Raw genomic sequence first — 15,440 nt, 5'->3', positions numbered from 1 at the left:
CGAGTAGGACTCTTCTTTGCATTCCAAAATGACTTTTTGGGGAGGCCCTCTCCCCAAGAAATGACCCCAAGGCTCAACATATAACTAGAGGGGCAGGGTTAGCACCCAGAACACATCAAGATTCACAAAGCCGTGTCCTCGCAACCCCGCACCCTCTAGTTTATCCTCTGTCATAGTTTTCGTTGTGATCGTCACCACGTCGTCATGTTGTTGGAACGTATCTACTACTTCACCCCTCTTGCTGGATCAAGAAGGATAGGACGTCATCGAGCTGAACATGTGCTGAACACTGAGGTGCCATACGTTCGGTACTTGATCGGGACAGATCGTGAAGGTGCACGACTACAACAACCGCGTTGATAAACGCTTCCGCTTAGTGATCTTCAAGGGTATGAAGATGTTCTTCCCCTCTCGTAGCTATGAATCTCCATGGATAGATCTTGCGTGAGCGTAGAATTTTTTTGTTTTCCATGCAACCTTCCCCAACAGAAGCAACGGGTCCCAATCCTTTTTGTAGCAAAGGACAAACCGGGATGGTCTCTTATAATAATCAAAATGTTCTCGAGGACACACGGGAATTATCGTCTAGTCATTTTCATCATGTTGAGTTGATTCGCGTTCTCTACTTTGATAATTTGATATGTGGGTGGATCGGTGCTTGGGTGCTATTCTTACTTGAACATGCATCCACTTATGATTGCCCCCTCTCGCAAGCATTCGCAAACTATGAAACAAGAATTATGATAAATCTAACCATAGCATGAAACATATGGATCCAAATCAGCCCCTTACGGAATAACGCATAAACTAGGGTTTAAGCTTCTGTCACTAGCAACCCATCATCTACTTATTACTCCACAATGTCTTCCCTTAGGCCCAAGTATGGTGAAGTGTCAGGTAGTCGACGTTCACATGACACCACTAAAGGAAGCAACAACATACATATCATCAAAATATTGAATGATTACCAAATTCACATGATTACTTATAACAAGACTTCTCCCATGTCCTCAAGAACAAAAGTAACTACTCAAAAATTATATTCATGTTCAAGATCAGAGGGGTATTGAATATCATTAAGGATCTGAAAATATGATCTTTCACCAAATAAACCAACTAGCATCAACTACTAGATGTAATCAACACTACTAGCAACCTGCGGGTACCGATCTGTGGTTTTGGGACAAATATTATACAAGAGATGAACTAGGGTTTTAGGTGAGATGGTGCTGGTGAAGATGTTGATGAAGATTGGTCCTACTACGATGAGATGATTGTTGGTGATGTTGATGGCTTCGATTTCCCGCTACCAGAGGGAAGTTTCCCCGCGAGAGAGCAAAAGTGTCCCTTCCCAGGTTCTGCCTCGAGATGGTGGCGCTTCATCCTGAAATTCCTCTCTCTATTTTTTCTAGCGCAAATGGCCTCATATAGCAGAAGATGGGCACCAGAGGCCTGCCAAGTGGCCCACAAGCTCATAGGGTGCACCTAGGGGGTAGGACGTGCCCTCTGAGCTTGTCCCTCCCTGGTGGGCCCCCTCCTGGTATTTGTTCCGACAATATTTTTATATGTTCCAAAACAATTCTCTGTAAATTTTCAGGTCATTTGGAGTTGTGCAGAATAGTTATCTCTGCTATAGCCTTATTCGGTCTAGAATTCTAGCTGCCAGCAATCTCCTCTTCATGTGAGTGAAAAGGCATAAGAATAGTATCATAAAGTGAAATGACCCAAAACATAATAAACAACAGTAGGAAAACATGATGCAAAATGGATGTATCACCGCTCGCCGTGAGAACTCCTGCGCCATGGACGCAATGACGAGGATGGCAAAGGAGAGGTGAGAGGAGATTAAGGCCATGGAGGCAATGAAGAAGGAGTTGGAGGAACTCTGCGCCCGCATGTAGCAACCTGTCATGAAGTAGAGAGCAGCGACCCAGATCGCTATCTGTGTCTTCCTTCTTCTTTTGCCCCAGTGTCTTTCGGGCGTTCCCACATGTGGCATTTTAAATTATCTTCCTGAATATGTAAGACAATTATTATGCATTTCCATCACCCTCATATACATTAGTCTTGCTAAGTCTTAATGGACTGAGACTTCGTTAAGTCTCAGAAAATGCTATATCCATGAGATCTTACATCAAGATTCGCGCAAATTTTTCTTTTCTCTCTCTTACATGTTATGTCACATGACTGAGACTTGGTTAAATCTCAGTTGACTGAGACCTAGCAACACCATTAAGCGTCTGTAAAACACGGGTCAGGCGCCATTAATGGAGAAGTTGGGAGCGAGGTGGGCGACAGATGGAGGTCAAAGGGCTCGACTCCTGATGAGTCTGCGTAGCGGACTGCTCGCACGCCTCCCGTCTACTCAAATAGCTACCCTGTATGGGCCTCTAGCCAATAAATAGGGGGACGCGTGGCTGCACATAAATGGTTAGTAAAACACCCACAGTTTCAATAATATTTTTGGTTCGATGGTAACATGGCAGCTCTTTGTTCGAAAATGACTTTGTTTTTTGTTAATGTGTGCGCCTTTGCAAATTTGAAAAACAATATTCCACAGTATGTTGGTGCCATGTCATGACACCATGCCAAGTTTCATGAATTTTAGACGAGTTTTAAATTTACAGGACTTTAAAAACCAAGTTTCTCAATGATTGCGGTCGAGCCACCATGCCCAGAAGTTTGAATTTCATTACCATTTCTTGCATGGGACCTAAACATTCACCTAAGAACACATGTATGATTTTTTAACCAATTTTGGTGCACTAGAGCATGTGCATGTAGTTCAAATTTGAATTATGCACATTAAATGACTAGGAAACTCAATTAATACATAAAAAGGCCAAATGAACCCTGAATAATTCCAAATGTTAGCATGACACTCCTATTGTCCTATGTTGCCTCTATAAAAAAATCAAGGCGGGAAGAGGCAGCGTATGTCGTTTCGCCCACATCGGTGACACGTCTCCTATTGGAACCATGAGGTTTCTTGTGAGAAGCTCCGGTTTGTAAGAAGCTTTTACCAAAACTTGTCCTGAATCGGACAAATTTTTACGACATCATGTTGGTGCCATCATAACACCATGCCAAGTTTCATAATTTTCAGGTGAGTTTTGGATTTACAGAAATTTGAAAACCAAGCTTGTCAATGTTTTCGACCGAGCCATGACGCCCAGAAGTTTGAAATTCATTCTCATTTCTTTCATGGGACCTCAAAATTCACCCAAGGACACATATACGATTTTTAACCCATTTTGGTGCACTGGAGTATGTGCATGTAGTTCAATTTTCAATTATGCACATTAAATGCCTAGAAAACTCAATTAATGTATAAAAGGCCAAACGAACCCATAATAATTCTAATTTTTATCACAACAAAAAAATCAAGGCGGGAAGAGGTGTATGTTGTTTCGCCCACAACGGTGAGACATCCCCTATCAAAACTACGATGGGCTTCCTGAGAGAAGCTTCAGTTTGTAAAAATTTATACCAAAACTTGTCCCAAATCGGAAATGTTTTTTACCACAGCATGTTGGGGCCATGTCAAGACATCATGCTAGGTTTCATGATTTTGAAGCGAGTTTTGGATTTATAGGAATTTTAAAACCAAGTTTCTCAGTGTTTTCGGCCGAGCCACAACACCAAGATGTTTGAACTCACTTCCATTTCTTGCATGGGACCTAAATATTCACCCAAGGACACATATATGATTTTCCAACACATTTTGACGCATTGGAGCATGTGCTTGTATTTCAAATTTGAATTATGCACATTAAATGCCTATAAAACTCATTTAATGTATAAAAAAGCCGAACGAACCAGGAATAATTCCAAATTTTAGTACGACACTCCTATTGGTCTATGTTGCCTCTGTAAAATAATCAAGGCAGGAAGGGCAGCGTATGTTGTTTCGTCCACAAAGGTGACACGTTCCCTATCGAAACTATGAGGCTTCTTGATAGAAGCCCCGGTTTGTAAGAAGCTTATACCAAAACTTGTTCCAAATCGGATAATTTTTTCACCACAACATGTTGGTGCCATGTCAAGGCACCATACCAATTTTCATGATTTTTAGGCAATTTTTCAATTTACGGTAATTTAAAAACAAAGTTTCTCAATGTTTTCGGCCGAACCACGATGCCTAGATGTTTGAAATTCATTCTCATTTCTTGCGTGGGACCTAAACATTCAATCAAGGACACATATATGATTTTTCAACCCACCTTGGCGCACTGGAGCATGTATCTATAGTTCAAATTTGAATGATGTGCATTAAGTCCCTAGAAACTCTATTAATGTATAAAAAGGCCAAATGAATCCTAAATAATTCTAAATTTTAACACAACACTCCTATAGTTGCATGTTCACTGCGGATAAATTTTCTAGCAATTCAAATACCGTCCTTTCCCGCCTTAACCCCCATTTTGTCTTTCAAATCAAAATGAAAAAATCAAGTACACCACAAATACTTTATTAGCAATAATCATGTGCGATGCAGTATAAAATATCTTAGGGCGCCTTCATGTATGGCTTATGCCGGAAGCTTCGTCGGCTAGTCCACCGCCCGCGCGTCAACACACTTGCACTCTAATTTTTCGCTGCACCGAGTGAAAATTTTAGGCAACCATGGAAATATCTAGCTCCCCGCCCCTCCCCCTGACCAAAAGCCATATTTTCGTTGTTTCCTCCTTCCGTTGCAAGTTCAAACCTTCACTGCTTGCTTGCAGTGTCGCCTCCTCACCGACAATGCTCCTTCCTGCTGCTCAGCCTCGTCGATCTAGTCTGGTAATCCCCACCCGACCCCACCCCCCTCCTCCTTCTACATCCCCATGCCCCAACCGCCGACATGACATGTTCCACCCAAATCACCATCTCATCCTTCAAATAAGCGTCAGCATAAGTCATGGTGCACACAGTATAGCCTGGAGCTCAAGGAGCATCTGGTAGTGGTGAAGCAAATCGCGGCCGCACGCGGGAATGAGGTTGTGATGGCTACCATGCATGCCAACCGCCAGATCTTGTAGGAGCACCTCGCCATCAAGGCCACTGTCGACGCCTCACGCGCGGATGCCGCCATGCAGTTGGCTGCTTTAAATGACGGTTCGTGGTGTTTTCTTGAGGCCACCGCCGGTGCCTTCTAGTGAATTGTCCTCTGTAATGTTAATATGCAATCTGATCTTTTGAAATGTGATGTTAAGTTAACAGTTTGGTTCATTTGTTGTGATGTTCAGTTAACTTTTTGGTTCAATTCTGAAATGTGATGTTCAATTCTTGTGGGTACAATTTTGTATTGTTATGCATGTGAGAAATAAAATCGAATTTGGATGTACTCTATACATGAGAAACATATACAATTGCTATATTTCCTAATAGTTCTTAAGCATGCTTGGTTTGTTAACTGTCTGATCTTCTAGTATATGTTCTATTATGCAATGTGGTGCTCAGTTAACTTTTTGGTTCATTTGTTATGGTGTAGGGTAAATTGTTTGGTTCAATTCTGCAATGTGATGTTCATTTTTTATGGGTACAATTTTGTATTGTTATGCATGCGAGAAATAAATCAAATTTGGTTGTACTAAATACATGAGAAACATATACAATTGCTATATTTCCAAGTTGTTTAGCATTCTTGGTTTTGTTAACTCGCTTTTCCATGCGGCTCAAATTTATCTGTTGGATCTGCAATTTGTTTATTTTTTGTTAACATATTCTACTGATAGTATGCCAACTCTCACTTAACCTGATCAATATTTGCCTTATAGGGAAACAATGGGAGGCAGTGGGGTTTACCATTGAGGATTGCACATGTATGGTCCTTTGGCTAGTAGCACATTATTGTGCAATTGCAGGAACCATTCTAATATTTAGGTTTTTTTAACAGTTTGGTCTTGCACATGTAGGTCCTACTGTCAGAGGTTTAGACCAACTGTTTGACCATTTTTGCATATGGGGAAATGAGATGTCCATGAATATCAGTCAAGTCAAGAAACTCAGAAAGATTCTTAGGATAAAGAAACTAGCGAGGAATAACAGCCAGATCTTTATTTGCGCAATGAAGAAGACATCGGTCAACCTTAAGATGGTACTAACTCTTTTACCTTGTTTTTTCCTTTGTGTCATTTCAAAATGTAGAGAGGATATTTATGCATATCTTTGTTTCCAGTCCTTTCCAAAGTAGTTCACCGATGATTACCTCTCAAACCACCTGCATGGTAAAGAGGCGATGAAGGTATTCATTCAACACCCATGATACAATATTGAAATATTCCTCAAGAGGATTAAGGGCGGGCAATTATCCATAGCCATTAGCCTAAAGTTGCAAGAGCATTTAGCATCACTGAAGGCTCACTATTCATCTTCTGCTTCAGCAGTTTTTTATATGAGATTCATCTGTCTATTTACCACGTATGATGCTACTTTCCAAAGGTTTTAGATGTTGCATGTGAAACTTGGTGCTGTTGTGTAATGGCGTAGCTAGCTATATGCCTATATGGTATAACTGAGTGCTGAAGCTATCTGATGTTGTATTCTTATGTAATTCAATTATGAAATCCTGGCTGTCGTAATACATATATGAAATATATGGTGTGTATGATATGAAATTTCAATTTGATTACTAAATGGATTATCAATAATAGGCCAATTAGCTTGCTTATTGGGTTTTTCTACTATAGATGGTTTCTCAGACAATACCGCGAGCGATGAACTCAAACAACCCACACAGTTTCTAGAAAGTAGGCGTGTTGGAGCAATGAACAATCACACATGACTCCCGCCCGACAAATGCTTGCATTAGGCCACCTTGCACAAATGTTTCCACATAAAAATTATGTGTGATATATATACGAACGAAAACATTTGTTTAGGATTCACTGCGTGGGATGTACATACGAAAGGAAATGATTGGGCCTGTATAATTGTATGTGATGGCTCGCCCGATCGCACAAGAGCTTTTTTTGCCCTGCGTGTATGACCAGAGGACCTATCACCGACGGTTTCAGGGGCGTGCGGGAAGGACCCCCTATCGCAGACACGGCCAAGGCGACAGTTTAAAACTCTGTCACGGAAAGTGGGTAAAAACCATTTGAATAGAAGGCGTCTACACCACTGTATACTACATGTGAGCGGAATAGGGTTTTGGGGGTGTCTTTGACTCGATTTGATTTTAGGTGCCTTCATGGAAGATGACTGGGATGACGTCTGGAGGCAACAGCACGCGGTGTGGCTGCTGATACGAGCGCCCACGGTTGTCTCGGGCTTCGTATTCTCCTCTAAACTTACTTGTATGCCTTCGGTTGATCGGGATGGATCACCTCGCTTATTATCTTTCTTATATAGCATGGTTTTGTACCTAAAATGATTCGTTCTTGCAATTAACAAAATAAAGAAAGAGATTTTGCATTTTCTGCATTCATTAGTCATTAGCAATCAAATCGAAATAATTATCTTTGAAAAATCTGTTATTATTAGGTTTAAACACGAGTAAAAATGAGTGCTAAAATACACTTACCAACTTCCTCAAGCTTAAACCTTGATCGTTCTCGATCAAGAACAGGGCCATTGATAGGCCTCTCCGAGATGTGCCCTCACACAGGGGCCCAAGTTGGGCCGGATTTCTTGCATAGGTCTATTTATGGTGCAACGGGGGGCTGTTTTGGGGCCTTGTTGGCCTAGTCGGCTGGAGCTTTCCATTTGGGCCTCATGTGCCTTGTCGGCTCGAGCCTTTTATCTCCCGGTTTTGCAACTCAGGCCCTCAAGTTGGGCCAAATATCTCGCATAGGTCCATTTATGGTGCAGCGGGATCCTGTTTTGGTGACTTCTCAGCCTGGTCGGCTGGAGCTTTCCATTTAGGTCTCGTGTGCTTTGTCGGCTCGAGCCTTTTGTCTCCCGGTTTACGAATGCGGAAATCCCTATATGACGCATGTTGCATCGAAATGTGGACCAAACACATAAGAATGAAGTGCACTCGGCCGATCCAGTTACCCGATCAGTTAGTTCGGGTTTAGGAACCATCTAGCAGGTTCCTGTCCATTTTACCAGTTTTGGGAACCTTCTAGAAGGTTCCCTGAACCGGTTTTTTTTCTTTTTTCTTTTTGTTTTTAACTGTTTCTATTTCTTTCCTTTTGTTTTTCCTTTCTTTACTTTTTTATTTTCAAAAAATATAATTTTTAAAAGGATTTTCCAAAAAAAGTTTGAAATTTTCAGAATATACTTTTTTCAAAAAATAATGAAAAAATAAAAATTTTGTTCACATTCTTGAATTGTTTACATTTCCATAAAATATCCAAATTTAAATTTTGTTTGCATTTTCAAAAAAAGTGGTGTTTTCATTATTTTTTAAATTTAAAAAATGTTCATGTTTTCAAATTTTGTACAAAAATTTGAAAATGTTAGCATTTTTTCTTAATTACAAAAAATGTTCATGTTTAAAATTTGTTCAAAAACAAAAATGTTTGGTGTTGGATTTTTCAAAAATTGTTCTTGTTTTCAAATAATTTTCAATTTCTTTTCATGTTTTAAAAAATTGTTCATGTTTTTAAAAAGATGTTAAAAATTAGAAAATTAGTTCACGTTTTCAAAAATTAATCTGAAAAATTTATGGCATTTTCGAAATTTTGAAATACCACAATTTTTAATAATTTTTTCACAATTTTGAAATGCCACATTTGTTTCTGAAAAATGTTAAAACATATTTCATGTTTTTAGAAAATGTGCAGAATTACAAAATGTGTGTGGATTCTCGTGGATGCATAGAGTTGCTTGTGCGATGTGCTTCTCGGAAAGGGCAAAATCCATGCTACCGGCCCCATTTTTTGTCATTTATTTTTTGGTTTCCCTTTCTTCTTCTTTTTGTATTGTATTTTTTTCTTCAGTTTTTTCTGATTCGCTATTTTTTGTGAAAAAAAAACTTTGTCCAAACCTATTAAGTATTCCAACGATGAAAACAGTTCACGATTTGGATGCATGGTTCAAGAGATAAAATATTTTGAATATACAAATCTACAAAAAAGGGAAAAATTCTCAGGTTGCGACAAGTCACATACATGCAATGCTTCACTTGTCATCGGCTAAGAAGGTGAAGTGACCTTTGGAAGGGGTAACTCTTAACTAGTGATTTCGAGAATTTCTTTTGTTGCGACAAGTCTACGAAAAAGGGAAAAATTCCCAGGTAGCGACAAGTCGCACACATGCAATGCGTCACTTGTCATTGCAGAGGCCGGGGAGCCCCCCTTTTCGAAAAAAAAAGTGAAGTGACCTTTGCAAGGGGTATCCCTTAACTAGTGATTTCGAGATTATCCCATTTAAGTAATCTCTTTTGTTTATAATGTCATATTTTGTTATATATAAGGGTATTTTTTATAAAAATGCGGCCCTATTATCCATGTAACAGCAAGGTCTTGAATTGTGTGCCACATGCTTCTCGCTGCATTGTATACAAAAATTTCATTATGTACCTTCAATCTCGTTGGTCATGAAAAGCACCAACAAGACAAGAATAAGTATTGGACATGGCAAGGTATCTCATATCTTTATAAGGATTTTTTTTTAATTTTAGGGCCCTATTATCCATGTCCTGTAGGGCCCCAAATTCCTAAAGACAGCCCTGAGCAAGAATAAAATTGAAGAAACTCAATGTTTAAATCGAAATAACAAAAAGATTTTGGCCCACTTACGTGTGCACCTAGATAGCTCACAGCCTTTTCTTATCTAAAAACTTTTTTTTGAAACTTTCTTACCTAAAAACTTAGTATAGTTGTAGCGGTCGCAAAGGTTATTATACAAGTTTGTTAGGCCAAGACAGTTAATTAACTCGGTTAATTATTCTACAATTATTCTATTTTGTCTAGTTAAACTTGCTTGCCAGGACACTTTGAAAGATGTTTAAAGAAGTTATGTGTACCACACATTATACATGCACGTTTAGACGATCGTGTACGATGACTACATCTCACATGGTTCGGGCCAAATGTAGTAGTGGTTTTACCCGAAAAGTGCAAACTGAGGACGGTGTGACAGTGGAGGACATAAAACAAAACATATCTCCATGTTGCAAAAAAAAACCAAAAAATTGTATATACACAAATACATATATAACACGTTCAAGGAAATTTTCATAACAATATACTTTCATACATGATTTTTATGCAGCTTGCAAAACATTATATTTTTGCATGAAAATTTACAGATTTATCGTGAATACGTATACGTTTTCACAGATTTTTCCAAAAAAAAATTGAAACTTAGAAATATCATTCTTGAATCATTTGAAGTAAAGTCCTCCAATGTCCCCGTCGTCAGGAACTTTGCACTCTGATTGTACCTGTATATTGGCGTTGTTTATTACCTACACTCCACATCAATGACTCGGGAGCTTTTTGGATGCGTCCGAGAAAGTGAGAAACAGGTGAGATGGACATATATAACAAGCTTTGTTGGGTCCCAAGTATATTACTAACACAACGGTGGTTGAAAAACGGAGGTGCAGAGATGCGTATAACACTTTAACAGCATGATGGCAACATGCCACCACTAGCGTATGTTGCTCGCTACGCGATATGATGTGCAATTAAGTAAAGAAAAGAATCAGATTCGCAAAAAAAAAAAGGTAATGGAAGTGTCCACCTTAGTTGGCCACAAAAATATATGGTAATCATAGGTTGTTAGCAGCCAGACATGCATAGTTATATCTCCCCACAAATCCAACGACAATGATGCGCACAAAGCACTGATATTTATTTATTTATTTCATTTTTCATTCATTTTCTCTTTTTCGGCTTCATTTTTTATTTTCTGTATTTTTGTATCATGCTTCATGCATCTGTCATCTAATCCCGTAAATCTTGTATAACTAAATAGATGATCCACACTAACATATTCCTTTCAACATGCAATCATGTAAACTTCAATATATAAGCACCCGCAAAAAAAGCCCTTCAATATATAAACATGTATAGGAAAAGGCAATACATCAGCATGCAACAATGCAGGGCAAAATGCTTAGCCTTTTTATTTTATTATGCTACTTATGTTCAGTTAATATTTTGCAAGAATAATGAACACAACAAACGATATGTATTTTCAGTTTTCATTTTCATATTATCAATCCAAAAAATTAATTTCTAAATATCATTGAAATATATTGCAACCAATTACCATGCACGGGATACCATCCTTCTTTTTAACAACACTGTACAAACATAGACGCTCGCATACAACACAAGATACCATCTAGTTTTATAAAAATTGCAATCCAAACTTCACTACGATGGTTAGCTCATCAGCCAAGCATGGCGACCCCCCATGATTTATCACATAATTGATTTCGGCGCGTCCCTTGTTAGTGGATACATACATACACATGCACGTATGACACGCTTAGGCTAATATTTTAAGTTAGTAGTATTTTATCATATCACGGTATCATATTATATAATATGAAACTCTCTTTTTTTTCGTTTAATTGTATGTCATCTTAGCGAAATGGCCGAGTTGACATGCATAATACTCTCTTCGTTTCTTTTTTGCTCCACGTATAAGATTTGATTGAAGTCAAACTATACAAAGTTTGACCAAATTTATACAAAAAATTATCAACATCTTCAATACTAAAGTTATATAGTATAAAAGTTAGTTTCATGATGCATCCAATGATATTATTTTTATATCGTGATTGTTGATATTTTTTTCCAATAAAGTCGTTAAAACGTAATGAAGCTTGACGTTAGACAAATTTTATATGCAGACTAAAAAGAAACGGAGGGAGTACTTATTATGATACCTCACTACGAGAGGTTTTAACGGAACCATCACGTAACCGTGTTCCAAATGTTTTAACTGGAGCTTCATTATTTTCCAAAATGTATAAGAGGTACATATGGAGATATGCAGCAATAATGCATACTCCCTCCGTCCTTCAAATAGTGTACTTACAACTTTGTTGGAAAGTAAACTTTTTTATATTTGACCGTATTTATACAGTATGACATCGAATTAGTAGCATTAGCTTCATGATAAAATATATTTTCGTCATATATCTATTTGGTTTCACAAACATTGACATATTTTTGCGCAAACTCGGTCAAACTTTAAGATAGTTTAACCCTTCAACAAAATTGAAAGTACATTTTTTTTAAGGACGGAGGGGGTATGGAGATGGGCCATGTCCGCCCGGCTTGTATATTCTAGGGGAAAAAAGAGACCGATGATCAAAAATCCCGGGACCGCGCAGCCGGGGTCAAGCGCGAAAACGACGGCCGTGTATAAAGTAAAGCCTCATTTAGTGCTGTGAAAAGAAAGTTTAAGTGCCCCACTGGCACTCTGACAGTGCACTGGTAGTGGTATCTCTTTCTTTTGATGCAAAAGCACAAAACGACGTGGCGTTTTCACGTGATGTTCGTTCATGGCCAACTGCCCTTTTGGCACTGCCTGAGTAGCCGCCAGTATAACTCAAAAAGAAAGAGAGTAGCCGCCATGGAAATATATGTACATACATACATTGCACTATTTGATCCAATAATGAAGTCGATGATGCTACTAGGATGGCATTGGACAGTGCTCCCCTCCAGCGTGGGGGGTGCACGGATCAAATCAGAGCCTTCAATAATTGATATCAATTATTTTCTTTTTTGAGATCAAATCTGCCACTTTGTACGCCCCCCACAAAAAATGGAAAGGAATAATACTAGGAAGCGAGCAACAAACAAAGAAAAAACACATGCACCGCATATATACCAACCAATCATGCATGTGCAAAATGTGTCAGCGTGGCGTATGAATACATTCTATGCAGAATTCCATGCTCTCGTCACATAGTATAAGTTTTTCTACAAAGATTTGGCGGCTGTGCCAGCTTGTTTCTCATGTCAAACCGTTCTTCCTCCCCTTCACGCTTGCTGATTTTCGGGGTGCATATGTACGTAGTATCCAGCTCAATTTGTTAGAAGGGTTATCTATCTATACGCGGCAGCTAGTTTCGTAGCAGCACGGGAGTCTATCTATCTCCACATTTAACCCAGCACAGATGATGCAAAAGTTGTCCACGAGTTCGCAGCCCGCACAAAACGAATTCGCCCCCACAAGTCCCTGACGTTAGCCTAGCCCATAGACAGATCGTGCGACGTCACGGGGTACGTTAGCTCCTTCTCCTTCCTCGGCTCCACCACTCTATATAAGTGCCAATCTCTTTCTCATCCGCATCTCCTCATCTGCAGGGCCAACGGCCAAGGAAGAAAGCAAAGCACGCACGAGGGGGACAGCAGCGGCGGCCCATTCTCCCCTGTCGGCTTCCTCTTTCCTCCGCCTTGTTGCCGCCGTCGGCGGCGGGCGGGAGGGATAATAGGTAGAGGATGGACGACGCCGGCGAGATACACGCGTTCGGGCGCAGCCTGCGGCGGGAGAGCTCGGTGTGGTCGCGCGGCGGGGACGACCTGTTCTCGCGGTCGTCGCGGGACGAGGACGACGAGGAGGCGCTGCGATGGGCGGCGCTGGAGAAGCTGCCCACCTACGACCGCGCGCGCACGGCGGTGCTGGCCATGCCGGAGGGGGAGCTCAAGGAGGTGAACGTGGAGAAGCTGGGCGCGCAGGAGAAGCACGCGCTGCTGCAGCGCATCGCCTGGGTCGGCGACGACCACGAGCGCTTCCTCTCCAAGTTCAAGGACCGCGTCGACCGGTACGCCTCCCTACTCGCCTGGCTTGAGCTCCTCCCTTCCTGCTCCCGGCGACGGCCAGGGTAGCTCCTAACATTGGTCGCGTGCTGATGATGCAGAGTGGGGATCCAGCTGCCGACGATCGAGGTGAGGTACGACAACCTCAACGTGGAGGCGGAGGCGTACGTGGGGAGCAGGGGCCTGCCCACCATCCTCAACACCTACGCCAATGTACTCGAGGTACGTCACAAGATCTAACACAAGGAAGTACTCTTACACTTCATTTTTTCTTTCTACACGTTGACTGTCGAGCCTGCGGTGAGAGTTAACAGAAATAGATTGAGTGCACGACCAACAGTGAAAACTGTGACTAGGAGAGAAAGCACAATACACTGATGTTGACTGGTTTCCGAAAAAGATCGGCAGACTTGGCTACCCATTTTCTCTCCCCCATCTCTTTCTAATCTGGTAAACGTCAATTAAACAAGAGCAATATTACCACCAAAAAGGTCACTAAGCTGGTAATACCACAAGGTGTCAACAACAAGTGTCAAGTGGCACTAGGCCTCGCATGTCATCATCCTTCCACTGGATGATATTTTACTCATCTTTGCAATGGTACTGACAGCTGACACACGTTCCTCACAAATATTTCTTGTTCCAAGCAGAAGCAAACAAAGTCGGAAGCATAAGAGGAGCTAGCTGTACAAATCCACAGGCCATGTTAAGCAGTGATGTGCGTAACTGCCGCGACATTTTGATCCCGTGCTAACACACCAATCCTAAAGATTTTGAAAAACAAAAACATTATTCTCCATTCGGAGTCAGTAAGGAAACTGCCTCGGATAAAAAGTCAAGTTTGCTCACTGAAGCTCCGAACGTTAGGATAACTGCAAATCCAGCGTAATGGTCTATTATGCAGCTTCAGTGTTAGGAGTTACAAACATGCAGGACTCCTATTGCATTCATTAACCTTAATTTTTGTACTTGCATAATATGTACTCTTACATGGTGGCACTCGTCTTCAAACAGGGCTTGGCAAATGCTCTCCACCTAACACCAAACAGGAAGCAGAAAATATCAATCCTTCACAATGTCAGTGGAATCATCAAGCCTCACAGGTAACTTCTAGGCATGCTCTCACTTGGCAAACCATCTCCATTGAATTGTACCTTATCCCCTCCATATTTAGGATGACCTTGCTTTTGGGCCCCCCTGGCGCGGGAAAAACCTCACTGCTTTTGGCCTTGGCCGGAACCCTGCCTTCGAGTCTTAAGGTGCGTCATTTTTTCTTTTGGTCGTTCTCTTCTTCATCATGGTACTTCATTTGTTCTTGGTGCACCATGATTGTAACTTGCTAGTACTGACATGAAAAAAACATTGCAATCACAAAAGATGTCAGGGGACATAATTTACAATGGCCATACCATGGATGAGTTTGTGCCACGGAGATCGGCAGCTTATGTTAGCCAACATGATCTGCATATGGCGGAACTGACTGTCCGTGAGACAGTCAACTTCTCTGCAAAATGTCAAGGAATTGGTCACCGTTACGGTAAGAACAAGAAAGATGGAGACCTCAAAACTCATCATGGTAGCATATTGCATTGAGTAACCTGAATTTCGTACGAAATGATCAGACCTGCTAATGGAGCTATCCAGGAGAGAAAAGGAAGAAAATATCAAACCAGATCCAGAAACAGATATCTACTTGAAGGTACTACAGTCGTTGCATTTTAAATCATAGTTCACCGCATTCAGCGGTTGGGACTTGAGGACGTTTCAATAGAAAGT

General features: G+C 40.7%; 1 pseudogene across 1 annotated transcript in view; it reads left to right on the top strand.

Moving 5' to 3' along the window:
- Window positions 1-13,191: 13,191 nt before the first annotated feature.
- LOC123111734 (ABC transporter G family member 53-like) overlaps window positions 13,192-15,440 on the top strand; it is a 10,332-nt pseudogene continuing 8,083 nt past the window's right edge. Inside the window, exons 1-6 of the transcript XR_006454683.1 lie at window positions 13,192-13,669; window positions 13,766-13,886; window positions 14,679-14,767; window positions 14,839-14,923; window positions 15,042-15,201; window positions 15,287-15,363. The product of XR_006454683.1 is annotated as an ABC transporter G family member 53-like (transcript). The remainder of the gene's footprint in view (window positions 13,670-13,765; window positions 13,887-14,678; window positions 14,768-14,838; window positions 14,924-15,041; window positions 15,202-15,286; window positions 15,364-15,440) is intronic.

This window comes from Triticum aestivum, chromosome 5B (genome assembly GCF_018294505.1).
Source record: "Triticum aestivum cultivar Chinese Spring chromosome 5B, IWGSC CS RefSeq v2.1, whole genome shotgun sequence".
Classification (NCBI taxonomy): domain Eukaryota; kingdom Viridiplantae; phylum Streptophyta; class Magnoliopsida; order Poales; family Poaceae; genus Triticum; species Triticum aestivum.
The sequence above is the reverse complement of the archived record's forward strand: the minus strand, read 5'-3'. Positions and strand labels throughout refer to the sequence as shown.